Genomic DNA, 14,673 nt, shown 5'->3' with positions numbered 1-14,673 from the left:
AACAAACACCAGGAAACCCCTGGAGATGAGGAAGGAGACCTTCCACTTATGCTTTTAAGACCGCTTCCCCTTAGCCTTCTACATTGCATTTCAAAAGGAGAAGTAAAAGTTGAAAATAGAAAGCGCAAGGTCAGGGGAGGAGAAAAAACTAGGGCCACTAGCCAGACCTGGAGGTTAAAGATCAAACCCCCCACCCTAGTTCCTATCCTATCCACAGATCACAGGCATGGTATGGAGGAATCTTCTCAGGAAGTCATTGTTCTTGCTTAATCACAATTAGATGCCCCCTAAGTCATGTACCCCTCGCTTACCTCATTGATCACCACGACCCTCTCACATGTACCCTCTAAGATTGTGAGCCTTTAAAAGAGGCCAGGATTTTCTAGTCGGGCAGCTCAGTTCTCGAGACATGAGTTTGCCGAGACTCCCGGCCGAATAAAAAGCTACTTCCTTCACAAACCTGGCGTCTGAGAGGTTCTGTCTGTGGCATGTCCTGCTACAGAGAGATACTGCTCTTAGGCAATGAAATTGACAAGGGGGCTTAGACAGAGCAGGGATGAGGGAGAGAAGTACAGGCAAGAAGTTGTGAGTGATTATTGGATATTTAGCCTAGTCCCCTGGGTTGATGATGATGCCATTTACTACCATAACCTTGGAACTGCTTCTAGATGCTGGGAGGTTTAGGACAAACCACAATTATGGTGACTCTAACTTGAATATTAGTAAAAATTGTTTTTTGCTGGCATGTTACTTGTAAAAACATACAGTTCAATGATTCACTTCAGAGTCAGTAACTCTCTAGGCCTATTTAAAAGGTTTTCAAAAACATCTGTCCTCGATTAAACAACAGATACTACTTACAGGCCATGTCTGTTTTCAAGGGTTTCAGAGCAGTAATTAATCAGGCAAATGAAAAAGCACAGACCTCATCTTTTTATCCAATTAGGAGAAACCTCTGTGAGTCTCGGTCACCAAACTGTATGGTTTTGTCGAAATGCATTGTGATGAGTGACTGCTTTTATATCTTAGAAAATATCAATATTTACTTTAAACTTACAGTTAAACTAAAGGAAAACAAAATTGATTAGTTAACTGTCACAGCATACATGAAGGCTGCTGTTGGGATGCCACCACACACACCACGAATGGGAAAAGAGGTACAAGACGCTTTGTACTCTCCCCAGCTGGGGACATTTCTGGCTTTCTCTTCTTGTTTTTGATTTTTTGTGTCCCGTCCATTGTCCACATGGGATGGGCTTGTTTTCACCTCCATACCTTTGCCTGTAGATGCTAGACCGTCCTCTTTCCTCTCTATCCCACGTGAGTTCTTCTCTACCTTAAAAATAGGCCAAGCAGGCCAGGTGTGGTGGCTCATGCATGTAATCCCAGCACTTTGGGAGACCAAGGAGGGCAGATCGCTTGAGTACAGGAGTTCAAGACCAGCTTGGGCAACACGGCAAAAACCGGTCTCTACAAAAAATACAAAAAAATATTGACCAGGTGTGGTGGTGCATATCTGTAGTGCCAGCTGCTTGGGAGGCTGAGGGTTCAAGGCTGCAGTGAACTATGATTGTGCCACTGCACTCTAGTGAGGAGGCTGCCTCTTCACCCAAGCAAGCCAATCTAGTTAAATGGTCTTCTTTTTAACACCCAAGGAGGGGCACATACAGTGGAGTTCTGGTCTGAGTGGGTAGAAGGAGGGCTTTCTGATGAGAGAAAAAATGCTAGGTCTGAGTCTGAGGGTATAGTGGCAGCAGTGGGAGTGATGGGAGGAAAGATGTGGCACCAGGCTTGAGGGACATCCAGGCTAGGACCAGACTGCACTGAGGGCCAGGGAAACGGCTCTGGATGTATGCAACTTAGTCACAGATAGTTCAGAAAAATTTACATATATGTGTATATAAAAAGAGGAGAGAGAAATTTGAGCCCAGAAGTTCAAGGCTACAGTGAGCTATGATTGTGCCACTGCACTCCAGCCTGGGTGACAGAGTGGGACCCCGTCTCAAAAAACAAAACAAAAAAAAACATGTCAAGTACCAGTTCCAGGAAAACCCTGCCAGATTGCTACTACTTAAGTTTTCTTCCTTTGCACAGCACCAGAAAAGCCATTCTCATACTTAATTTGAATTACCAGAATCTTCAAGAAATTAGATCATTATAGTCTAATGAAGTCAGTTGTAGTCTAATTGTTGCCCTGTTTTCCAACTGACTTCCAGAGACCACGAAAGATTCACTGAGGTACAGACCTGGAAGAGGTGGCAGAGGCCATGGAGTCCAAGTCGCTTTACCAATGAAAAGACTACCAGGCATGGTGGCTCACACCTGTAATCCCAGCACCTTGGGAGGCCAACACAGGCAGATCACTTGAGGTCAGGAGTTTGAGACCAGCCTGGCCAACATGGCGAAACCCCACCTCTACTAAAAATACAAAAATTAGCTGGGCATGGTGGCACACGCCTGTAATCCCAGCTACTTGGGAGGCTGAGGGAGTAGAATCGCTTGAACCTGGGAGGCAGAGGTTGCATTGAGCTGAGATCACGCCACTGCACTCCAGCCTGGGTGTCAGAGCGTGACTCTGTTTCAAAAAAAAAAAGACCAAGGCGCTCAATGTTTGGTGGAGCCAGAAGGAGGACTCACCTTTCTGACTCTCGGCTCAGAGCTCTTTCCATCTGTACGAGACGCTGCTTGGGTCTGTACTTACAGTTTCTAGTCCACCTCCTCCTTAGCAGAACAGATCCATCCTAGAGAAATTTCAGGGAGCAAAATGGAATAAAAACAAAAAATACCATGCCTACTTGAAATAAAGTTGCACTATAGTTTGCATTAGATAGAATAAAAATATTGAAAGAGGCAACTAATCTCAAAAAGAAAAACCTATACAAACAAAATCCACTTTCTTTCATATCATAAAAAATAGCACATACTTACGGAGAAGTATAGAGAAGAAAATTAAAATAACCCATAATTGCATCACCCACAGACTTGTTAGCATTTTACTTTATTTCCTCCAAGGATTTGTTTTTTAATCCATGCATGACCAAAATAATGTAACTTTATACATAAAGGGAATAAAGCAACATCTCAATTTTGGAAATCCCTAGCATATTAAAAATATCACTGTACTACACTCAAAAAGTTATAAAATAGAGGGATGGAAAAGCAAAAGATAACATCTCACAGTTTCAGGGACGGGATGTAGATAAATCAGTTTTCTGCAAAGGAAGGAAGGATTAAGAGAAGAGACTTGCTAATGTGTGGGGATTCATATGGGATTCTGGAAAAGTGTCCTTCCTTTCAATATGGGGTGGTTGCTCTGGTGTTCCAGGAGCACATGGCTGTGTCTAGTCATTGAACGTTCCCAGGGTTTGTGGGTCATTTGGATGGCAGCCAGCGACAGCAGCCAGCAGATGGGCAGTTAATAGCTTTTCTTCTGCAGTGGCCCAGTGCCAGGGGACCATTACCCACGCCTGAGTCTCCCCACAGCTGGAGAGAAGGCTGGTCATCCCACTGCACTGTGGACTTCAGTTTGGGTCAGAGACAAGGACAGGCACAACAGAAGGTCAAAGTGAACCCTGACTTGGCTAACAGGGTCTCTGTGCTTTCATCTGTAAAAACATGACTCAAGAAAAGAACTGCTAAGCCAGTCATCCAGAACACTAAAAACACAATTCTCAACTGAGTCCTAAGCCAGAGCTAGGTCCTGGGCAAATGTGCTTTATATCCAAAACATAGTGTCCCCAGGCTGAGGGAAGAGATGAATCCCATTAACACAGATTTCAGTGAGTTGAGGATCATGGGCTTATGCAGCAGCTGAGCTCCTCCCCACTCCAGGTGTCCCCAGGGGTAGCAGTAGGGGGCTCACCCATGTCTGGAACAGTTCCAGTTTCCCTGAACAGGAGGCAATATAGGGTCATGGCTAAGAGCAGCGACTCTGGCATCTTACTCTCTGGATTGAAATCCCAACTCTACTGTCTGTAACATCAGGAGAAGTTCCTTAATTTCTCTTTGCCTCTACTTCTCAACTGTAGCATGAGGATAATAAAAGTACTATTGGCTATTGTCACAGGGTTGTTGTGACCATTAAAAATTATAGTGTATGTAAAGTGTTTGTCAAAGCACCTGGAGCTAAAAGCTCTGTAATTTCTAGCTATTACGGTAGTTAAGGGTCACCCCCACACACATACTGTCCATGTTCCCTTCCTCTCAGCACACATGTGCACATACACACACACAGACACACACACCCCAAGTTCCCCAAATCCCATGAGAAGGCTCATCTGCCAGGCACAGCCATCTCCCACAGAGCACTCTGGGATCCAGGGCACGAACTGCAGTCCAGGGGGAAGAGATGCCCTCCCAGGCCTACACTGCTGTTCCTGTGCCCAGAGTCTCACAAAACCCTCCACACACATGGGAACTTCAGAGTTTGCGCTCAGTCTCTCTCTCTCTCACTCTATCTCTTCATTTCTACTGAATCTCAAACAAGTCCTTCTTTCATGTGACACCTCTGAGGATTCTCATGGCTCCTCTTTGAGAATTAGAAAAGATACACCACTTGGTCAGACACAGTGGCTGACGCCTGTAATCCCAATACTTTGGAAGGCCGAGGCATGTGGATCACGAGGTCAGGAGATGGAGACCCTCCTGGCTAACACGGTGAAATCTTGTCTCTACTAAAAATACAAAAAATTAGCTGGACGTGGTGGCACACACCTGTAGTCCCAGCTACTTTGGAGGCTAAGGCAGGAGAATCGCTTGAACCCAGGAGGAGGAGCTTGCAGTGAGCTGAGATTGCGCCATTGCACTCCAGCCTGGGTGACAGAGCAAGACTCTGTCTCAAAAACAAAAAAGAAAGAAAAGAAAAGAAAGGAAGGAAGGAAGGAAAGAAGAAGGAAAGAAAGAAAGAAGAAAGAAAGAAAGAAAGAAAGAAAGAGAGAGAGAGAAAGAAAGAAACGATACACCACCCAAACAAATGTAACCCTGTGGCCAGATGCCAGCCCACTTGCCCCTTCGGCCAGGCCCTCTTGTACTCTGAACACCTGGACCCTGGGGCCTGAATGGCAGAATGGAGCCCATGACATGGCCTCCCATTTATTCCTCTTCTCTTCCTCTCTCCCTCATCAGTACCCCACCCAAAACGACTTCTCCCTTCTCCCTGAGCCTCTTCCTGAAACAACATCAACAAAAAGCCTTAATGTGTATTAGCTCATGCAAACAGATACTTGGGTGGGAGTAGGGAATATCATCCATCTACACATGAGAATTACCCAGAATGTCAATTAGGGACCAGCCAGAATACCCTACTAATACATGAGTTTCTTATTAATCCACCTGGCACCCTTATGAGTAACTTTTATCATCTCCATTTTAGAGATGGGGAAACTAAAGGCCAGAGAGGTTAAGTGAGGTTAAGAGGTTACCCAGGTAAGTAAGGAAGAACATCAAACCCAGGCATGTTTCTCTGCAAAATCGACGCTCATATAACCACTAGTCAGGTTCATCATAGCTAATACAATCCAACTTCCCAATGGTTAAAACAAGAGCTACTCAAAGCAATCAAATATTAAGATGTAATCAGATATTATCAAAGCAGTTATACAAAGAATACTGTGAAGTAAATAAACTATGAATCATATTTATCAAAAGTGATCAAAGTATAATTATGATGGGTAATCAAATCAATCAAGTATTAATATGCATTAGCATTTTCAACATCTAATTATAGAGCACATAATCAAAATATAATGGTGACAAGGGTAATAACAGTCACTCTTTAAAATTGCTCATCTAAAAATTCAACATTCTTATCCAACCAGAGCCAAATCCAAACTCTAATGAATCTTATGGGCATCACTCAGAATCCTTCCCTGGTCCCACGAGGACCCCTCTAATTAGAGTGCTTATATCATTTATCCTTTACATTTCGAGACTGAAAGAGGACTCTGTTAATAATTACATTAGATCAATAGGTCCAGGCAGATGCAGACATATGAACACCTTTCCTGTAACAAGCTCTGTTCCCAAATTTTTAAAAATTGAACCCAAATTTTAAAAAATAATCATAAGTCCATATTTTGTGCAGAACTGATGCTAGATATTAGAAATACAATTGGCAGCAAAATATCATTTTAGGCTTCATATTTTCTGCTAGAATACACAGACAAATAGATAGTAGAAAGTTAAGCTACAATGCAATGAACTCCACAGTGGGGACAAAATAGGATGCCATGGACGCACATAGAGAGAGAATTGTTGCAGTTATCTATTGCTGCACAAAATACCATCCCAAAACATGGTGACTTAAAGCAATAACAATTTTATATCTCATAAATTTTGTAGGTCACAAATTCAGGCAGGATTCAGCTGGGTGATTTTCGTGTTAACTGTGGCATCAATGGAGGTCACTCAGTGTCATCCACTTTGTGGGTGGGCTGGTCTAGAGAGTACAAGATAACCCAGTTACATGCCTTGCTCCCTGGCAGAGATGGCTGGAATGCTGGATCTAACTGGAATTGTCCCCTGGAGCACCTACATATGGCCTCTCTACCATGGTGGCCTTGGGTACTTGGATGTGTTATACAGCACCTCAGAGCTCCAAAAGTGAGTGTTCCAGCAAGTAAGGTGGAAATTGCATGACCTTTGATGACCAAGCTTTAGAAGTCACAACATTTCACTTCCACTTTATTGGTTGAAGCAGTCATGAGTACACGTCAAGGAGACATGACATGGTTTCTGCCTCTTTGGAGTGAGTGTCAAATAACTTGCAGCCTTATTTAAAAATTGCCTCAAGAACCAAGCCAGGCTTTGAGAATAGAGGCAGGATTCTATAGGCTGAAGGATGACTAAGAATTAGCTCACAGAGAGAGGGGAGAAGGATAGGTGGAATTTTGCAAAGGTCTCCAAGATGAAGGAAGCCATGGCTTGCTTAGGAAAGTGAAGATGGTGAAGCAAGGCATGTAAGGAGAATGGAGAAAGAATTTGTACTGAACAAATGCAGAGATGATGATATCGAATTAAAACTCTGGTGATGTTTTGAGTTCAGGATCTGCCACATAAAAGGTGTTCAATAAATGAGAATGAATGGACAAATGAATGAAAGAATAAACAGTAAAAAGAGAAGATGGTCTAACACAATGCTTTCAGAATTTCTTTTCTTTTCTTTTCTTTTCTTTCCTTTTCTTTTCTTTTCTTTGAGACAGAGTCTCACTCTGTTGCCCAGGCTGTAGTGCAGTGGTGCCATCTCAGCTCACTGCAACCTCCGCCTCCCAGGTTCAAGCGATTCTCCTGCCTCAGCCTCTTGAGTAGCTGGGATTACAGGCCCCCGCCATCATGCCCAGCTAATTTTTTTGTATTTTTAGTAGAGATGGGTTTTTCCCATGTTATCCAGTCTGGTCTTGAACTCCTGAGCTCAAGTGATCCACCCACCTTGGACCCACAAAGTGCTGGGATTACAGGCCTGAGCCACTGTGGCCGGCCTGGACTTTCTTAAACAGAAACCTTAGGAAGAAATACATATTGTATTTTTTATGTGTATAGTTGTGATATAGTACATCACAGCCTAGTACACAAAAGCACATACACACACTTATGTGTGTTTAAGTTTCAAGAAACAATATTAACCCGTATTATGGGTAACACACTCTGACATCCAATCTTTTCTCTTCAATTCTATTTCATTATTTTCCAAATGAGGGTCATAATCCACGGAATTGGTTCAAGGCCCACCAAGGCTTTGAGACTCACAGTTTTGAAAGACACCGGCCTAAAAGAAAGAGAACAGCTTAGAGACATGAGGGTCAAGTCCTGATTCCATTAATTGTGATTTGAGTAAGACACACTCACCTGCTTAGCTTCCATAATACACATTTCACAAAGTTGTTTTGAGATTTAAAAAAAGGTGCAAAAATGTCACTGAAATCTACAGAACATAAAGTATAAAAGTGTCCTTTATTTTCTGTCTTTCTGTTTATAATATCCTGCAAATCTGACTTCTGGGAGCATCATGATTTCCAAACAGGGAATGGGGCTGGGGGGTCCCCAGGAACAGGATGGGGGAGAGAGGACCGCCAGTTATTCTCTTCACCTGTCAGGTCAGTTCCCACTCCTCTTCTCCTCTCCCCTTCTCTTTGCCCCAGGGGCCGATCTGTGTGTATGCCTCACCCAAGCAGCTTGATCTTTGGCTTCCATTTTTATTTGACCACTGGGTGGCACTGGCGGGAATCAAAGGACCGGAAGAAAGAGACATTGGAGTGCTGAGGCCTCTGTTTCCTCCCTGCCTGGCCACTTCTTGGCAGTGGCTGCATTCTAATATGACCACGGCTCCTGCCTTCCCAATTCTGTAACATCAACCCCTACCCCAGCTTCATCAGGCCTGGGGAAGCACTAGCCCCACTGTGGCTACACCTGGAGAGCTTCATACCCTCCTGCACCAACTCCTCTCAGTAAATAACCTCGTCACTAAAGCCTTTTCCATTAGACCCTCTGAGAGTGTCAGGTGTCCCCCGTGTGATCTGACTGATCCAAGAGGTCACATGAAAACGAGCCTAGGACCCTTTGTATTTGTGAGTATGGGAACCAAGAGAGAGAATCAAGAGGCTGGAGTGACATCACTGTTGTGCGTCCCAGACCTTCTAAAGCGTGTTTATCCTTCAGGTCATCCTATATTGATTATGATGTCAAATCAAAGGTGAGCGGATCACTAGGTCAGGAGTTTGAGACCAGCCTGGACAATATGGTAAAAACCTCATCTCTACAAAAATACAAAAATTAGCTGGGCATGATGGCGGGTGCCTGTAATCCCAGGTACTCGGGAGGCTGAGAGGAGAATTGCTTGAACCCGAGAGGCAGAGGTTACAGTGAGCTGAGATCACACCACTGCACTCCAGCCTGGGTGACAGAGCAAGACTCTGACTCAAAAAAAGAAAAGGAAAGAAACACAGGTAAGAACTTGGATTTGTGTCTGAAGTGAGGGCAGTCTTGTGGGACTGAGCCCCTAACCTGAGGGATCTGACACTATTTCCAGGTGGATGGCATCCTTTCTTTTAGTTTCTCTCTTTCTTCCTTTCTTTTTCTTTCTTTCCTTCCTTCCTTGCTCTCTTTCTTTCTCTTTCTTTTTTCCTTCCTTCCTTCATTTCTTTATTTCCCTCCCTCCCTCCATCCATCCATCCTTTCTTCTTTCCTTCCTTCTCTCTTTCTTTGCCAGGCCAGGCTGGAGTGCAGTGGCACCATCATAGTTTACTGCAGCCTCAACTCCCCAGGTTCCAGCGATTCTGCCACCTCAGCCTCCCGAGTAGCTGAGACCACAGGCGCACATATTCACACCCAGCTAATTTTTGAAAAAAGTTTTGTAGAAACGGGATCTTGCTATGTTGCCCAGACTGGTCTTGAACTCCAGGGTTTAAGCAGTTCTCCCACCTCAGCCTGCCAAAGTGCTGGGATTACAGGCATGAGCCACCATGCCCAGCCAATAGCATCGAATTGAGTTACATTGTGTGATATCCAGTCAGTGTCTTCCACAAACTGGAGAATTGCATGGTGTGGAGGGAAAACACATACATTTTGGTGACCAGAATTGTGAATATATAGAAGAGGAAAAGTTGTTTTTCGCTAGTCAGCATTGAGGACAAAAAGATATCAAAGCAAAACTAGACTCTGGGAAGACAACCAGATGATGATGCAATTCTGCCTCCTACCCAGGTAATCATCTCATCTCTGAGAATATGGAACTCCGGCCTCTTCCTGGACACCTGATGATCCGCCTGGGATAGGCTCAGAGTCTTGAAACACAGAACTATGAGCGCATTGCATATCCCAACCCAGCAGCATGGAAACCTTAGATGGTGAGGCTCACGATGGGCACTTGTTCTCTCTCAACCTTTTCTTTCTCTCTCTCCTTTCTTTTCCTCCCTTAATTCCTTCTTCCTTCCTTCCAAGATTTATACTGACTATTACCTTTTAGGCAAAACATCCTGAATATGTAGAAGAAACTAATGAAAATGAAGTCAATTTCCCTGCTGTTATTTGTTAAGCTTCTGCAAGATCTCAAATTTTAGTCATTTGCATACCTACTATGCAATTTTTTTCTATTCTGTGGGCCACCAGTATTCTTTTTCTATAAATCAACTAATTCTTTAACTTGAACCCTCTTTAAGCTTCATCCTGGCTGGGTGCTGTGGGTCACACCTGTGAACTCAGCACTTTGGGAGGCTGAGGTGGGTGGATCACTTGAGCTTAGGAGTTTGAGACCAGCCTGGCCAACATGCTAAAATCCCATGTTTACTAAAAATACAAAACTTCACCAAGCATGGTGGCATGCACCTGTAATCCTAGCTACTCAGGAGGCTGAGGTGGGAGGATCGCTTGAACCCAGGAGGCAGAGGTTGCAGTGAGCCGAGATAACACCACTGTACTCCAGCCTGGGCAACACAGCAAGACTCTGCCTAAAAAAAAGTTCATTATAAATAGACACATCAGTAAAATCACATTTTACTGATTTTGTTCACTTGTATTTTTTTCTTATTACACATTAAAATAAATGTTAAATATATTTATAAAGTGTATAATACTGTGAATATATCCAAAGAAAAATGTTGTGTGCTACTTAAAATCACCTCACTCATCACAGATGGTGCACATGCCACACTTTAGAATTGTTGCCCAATGATCTCATATTTTTTAGGAGTCTAAGGCACAATCATTGCTGTCACAGAGCTTTACATCTGGTAAGAGACAAAGAAGAGGAAGATTTCACAGCAGACGGATACAAGATGAACAAGGAGGACTATAGTTAAATCCCAAAGCATGTGGCCAAGGCAGGAAAGCAAATGAGAGGTCAGAAAAATAGAAACACCAGTGGGGGAGAGAAGGGCTGACAGGCCAAGCTAAATGTATTGATTTAGAGGTTACATTTAACTCTCCAAAGACTCCCCAAAGTTACAGGACAAATGGCCAATTTCTCAACACACCTGCCCCCTCATCGCTGGCCTCTGTCCATCCTTGAGGGCTAATCTCCCAGCTTTTTCCTGGATAGTCTCTTTTACAAACTGCTTATTCTTCCCCAAATTCAGCATCTTCTCTCCCTCCTCAGTACATCCACTCGCATTCCTCCAGCTCTCCAACACTTCTGTCTTTTGGCCAATTTCTTTATTATTATATTATTATAGTAGAGATGAGGTTTCACTATGTTGCCCAGGCTGGCCTCAAACTCACACCCTCAAGAGATCCTCCCACCTTGGCATTCGAACGTGCTGGGATTACAGGAATCAGTCACTGCACCCAGCCCTTATGACCAATTTCTATATTTTTATTTTTTATTTCGTTGATGTTCGCTCCTTTTGCCCAGGCTGAAATGCAATGGCGTGATCTCAGCTCACTGCAACCTCTGCCTCCCGGGTTCAAGAGATTTTCCTGCCTCAGCCTCCCAAGTAGCTGGGATTACAGGCATGCGCCACCACATCCTGCTAATTTTTGTATTTTTAGTACAGACGTGGTTTCTCCAGGTTGCTCAGGCTGATCTTGAACTCCTGACCTCAGGTGATCCACCCACCTCGGCCTCCCAAAGTGCTAGGATTACAGGCATGAGCCACTGCATCCAGCCTGGCCAATTTCTTTTGTTTTGTTTTGTTTTCTTATTTTAAGACAGGGTCTCTGTTACCCAGGCTGAAGTATAGTGGCATGATCTTAGCTCACTGGAGTATCCACCTCCTGGTCTCAAGCAATCCTCCTGTCTCAGCCACCTGAGTAGCTGGGACTACAAGCACCACCATGCCTGGCTAATTTTTAAATTTTTTTTTTAAGAGACAAGGTCTCACTGTGTTGCCCAGGCTGGTCTCCAATCCTGGGCTCAGTGGATCCTTCTCAGCCTCACAAAGTGCTACGATTACAGGCATGAGCCACCATGCCTGGTCCTTTTGGCCAATTTTTTTCAACTCAGTTCAACCATACCATTTTCTCTCATGATTGCTTATCAGATTTTACAGCACTCTTTTGCAAATGAGGTAATGTTGCTTCCTCCTGCTAGTCCAATGGATGGAGAGCCTCAGTAGTTGGCAGGCAAATGGCACCCTGTATAGACAGAAATACAGTGTTTCCCCTGGATGTATGCAGCCCGATGCCAGGGCCCATGAGCTAGATTTCTGCCCTTCTGGCCTGGCACCTGTGTGCATTGCACGCTCTGTGCAACAGAAGTGGCAAACCTGCCTTGTCTACACAAACTCAGGCAGAGTTAGTTTCATTTCCTCCTCGTGTTTATTGGTTTATTCACATCTCACCAGTAAACAGTCTGCACGTTGAAAGGTCTTCATCTATCTATCTCAGAATCTTTGACAGCTAATAGAGGATCTATAAACTGGTGCAGAATAAATATTTACTAGACAAATGATGATCAGTCCGTGAATATATGCTGAAATGGTTCAGAAAGCAGTAGGCACTGGGAAACTTTGCAGAAAGAGAACGAATTCCAACTAGAATGAATTTTAACTCACCACTAACCATGTTGTGCAATACACAAATTGTACTAACTACTTATATGATGTGGGTAGAAAATACCTCCAAGTAGCCACAGAGTGCAACGAACAAGGACAAATCTTCATCTGGACAGAAACATGACCTGCCTCCCTTATCCCAAAGACTAATCACTGCTTAGGGAAGAGACCATGCCTGTCTTGTTCCACGCTATGCCACCAGAGCGCACTTAATAGTACTTGTTCAACAAATATTGATTCAACTAATATGTTTAAGTACACACTCCTTGCCTACCTCTTTTTATATATAGATGTGTGTGTGTGTGTGTGTGTGTGTGTGTATTTTTTTTAAATGATGGGTGGAAGGCTGTGGGCTTAGTAGACCCAACACTGCAATAAAAGCACAATGAACACAGTGGTTCAGACGTGCAAAAAAAGGGGAGGGCTATTTTGTGACCCTAACTGTTCACATCACGTTCTTAAGTCCCATTCCCGTTGATTGTAGAAAAAAACTTAAACTTGAAAATTAAAGATAACTCAATTTCTTCTCATTTAAAACAGATCCTTTGGGTCTAACACTATCTCCTCTGAGTAAATGTTCACTTGGTTGAAATATCAAATTCCTTCTCAGGGCTATTTCTCTTCACCAAAAGGCCCCTCTTGGGTACAAGGGAAAAGCTCACACATCTTCATAATGGCCATGGTCTCTGCAGGTCCCTGATGTGGTATGGCTGGTCTGCTCTTGTCCCTCAGGTCCTGGATGGGTCCTCACTGAGGTATAGCTGGCTCCACCTGGTTATCTTGAGTATGGTGTGGCCCCAACTGCTGCAGACTCATTCTGACCCCTGACTCTTCTTCATCCCTCTACCCCATCATCTAAGAACTTACGGATACCCTGCACATGATCCCTGGTTTCTCAGGCCCATCACCGAGTACCTCACTTAAACATTTTCAAATTACCCCCTGAGGGCTTCATAAAGTTCCAGCTCCAGGCTAGATGCAGGGTTACCCTAAGGGGCTGACAATTCCCCAAGTTATCTGTCAGAACAAGGGCTAAGCCCTGCCGCAGTAGGATGCCACATACCCATCTGTACTTTATTTCACCACCCCTTGCTCACCTTCCCTCCCCTGGGGAGGGCGGATTCCCTCCCATGAAATCTGTAGCTTTCCTAGCTCTCTCTCACTTTTCTCATATTCCTTGCCCATCCCCTGCACCCACAAGGCTGGAGCGGACTTTTCTTACAGCATAACCCGAGTCTCTATCTTTGGTTTCTCACAAAATACTCTGTTCAGATCACTAATTTAAATGCATTCCCCTTCTGCTCTTGATATGTAAAAGGGGCTTTTGTAATTCACAAATCCTTACTTTTTCTCCACAAAGTCTGGATTTCAGGACTATTGTTTCATTACGGAATTCAAAACCCTGTTTTAAAGTCAACTCTGTAGACTGATTCTTTCTTTTTGGAATCCTGCTAAGATGCTTCTGGCTGAATATGAGAAGGCCCTATTCAAGGACATTCACACATTTCAACAAGTAGAATCTCTGTTACATCAGCAAATTCGACCGTCCAAACCATAAAACCTTCACAGTCGGCTCCCTTCTGAACCCTTGCTGGGAGGGGAAAAGTTCAGACGACCCAAACCCTTGTACAGATAGGATTGAAACAGCCTGGACTCCAGCTTCCACTACTGGATGGTCAGTGGTTAATCAGAGGTTCTCATGAGTATGATCCAAAGATAGGGAGATGAGAGCCAGTTCTTGGTGGATACCAGTCCCACAATGTCGAGTAGAGTGAGGGCCAAAGTCAGCCTCATGGCAAGATAAAGCTATGAGCAGCGACCCTGGAACCACAACAAAGTGGAGGAAGAGTGAAACAGATGTGCAAAGGAAAGCAAAGCCCAAAGCCCACATGATCTTAGGGACCACGAGATGGTCTGAATAGCTGTTAAGCAACTTTCTAGATTCCTTGAGGCCTGGATGCACTTCTTGATTGACTTTAGTTTTCAAGAGATTCCCTTTCATACTTTCAATAAAGCGAGTTATATGAACCCGTGTCCCTTCTTAATGATCCCTGACTGAGACATTGGAAAAAGACAGGGGCCAGGTGAGTGAGTGAGGAAAAAACAAGCTTCTGAAGGTGACAGAGACCTTGGAGTCTTTTGCCTTACCAAATTCTCATTTCCTGAACCGTCTTTTGGGAGGTATAGATTC

The 14,673-nt window shown here is 44.0% G+C and overlaps 1 long non-coding RNA gene across 1 annotated transcript in view; it reads left to right on the top strand.

Moving 5' to 3' along the window:
* LOC110569290 (uncharacterized) overlaps positions 1-9,997 on the top strand; it is an 83,074-nt gene extending 73,077 nt beyond the window's left edge. Inside the window, exon 2 of the long non-coding RNA XR_002479400.2 lies at positions 9,697-9,997. This is a non-coding gene — a long non-coding RNA (uncharacterized LOC110569290). The remainder of the gene's footprint in view (positions 1-9,696) is intronic.
* Positions 9,998-14,673: the final 4,676 nt, after the last annotated feature.

Source organism: Aotus nancymaae, unplaced genomic scaffold (genome assembly GCF_030222135.1).
Source record: "Aotus nancymaae isolate 86718 unplaced genomic scaffold, 86718_ANA_hifiasm-v0.15.2.pri h1tg000006l, whole genome shotgun sequence".
Lineage (NCBI taxonomy): Eukaryota > Metazoa > Chordata > Mammalia > Primates > Aotidae > Aotus > Aotus nancymaae.
Note: the sequence above shows the minus strand (reverse complement) of the source record. Positions and strands in the feature narration are given on the sequence as shown.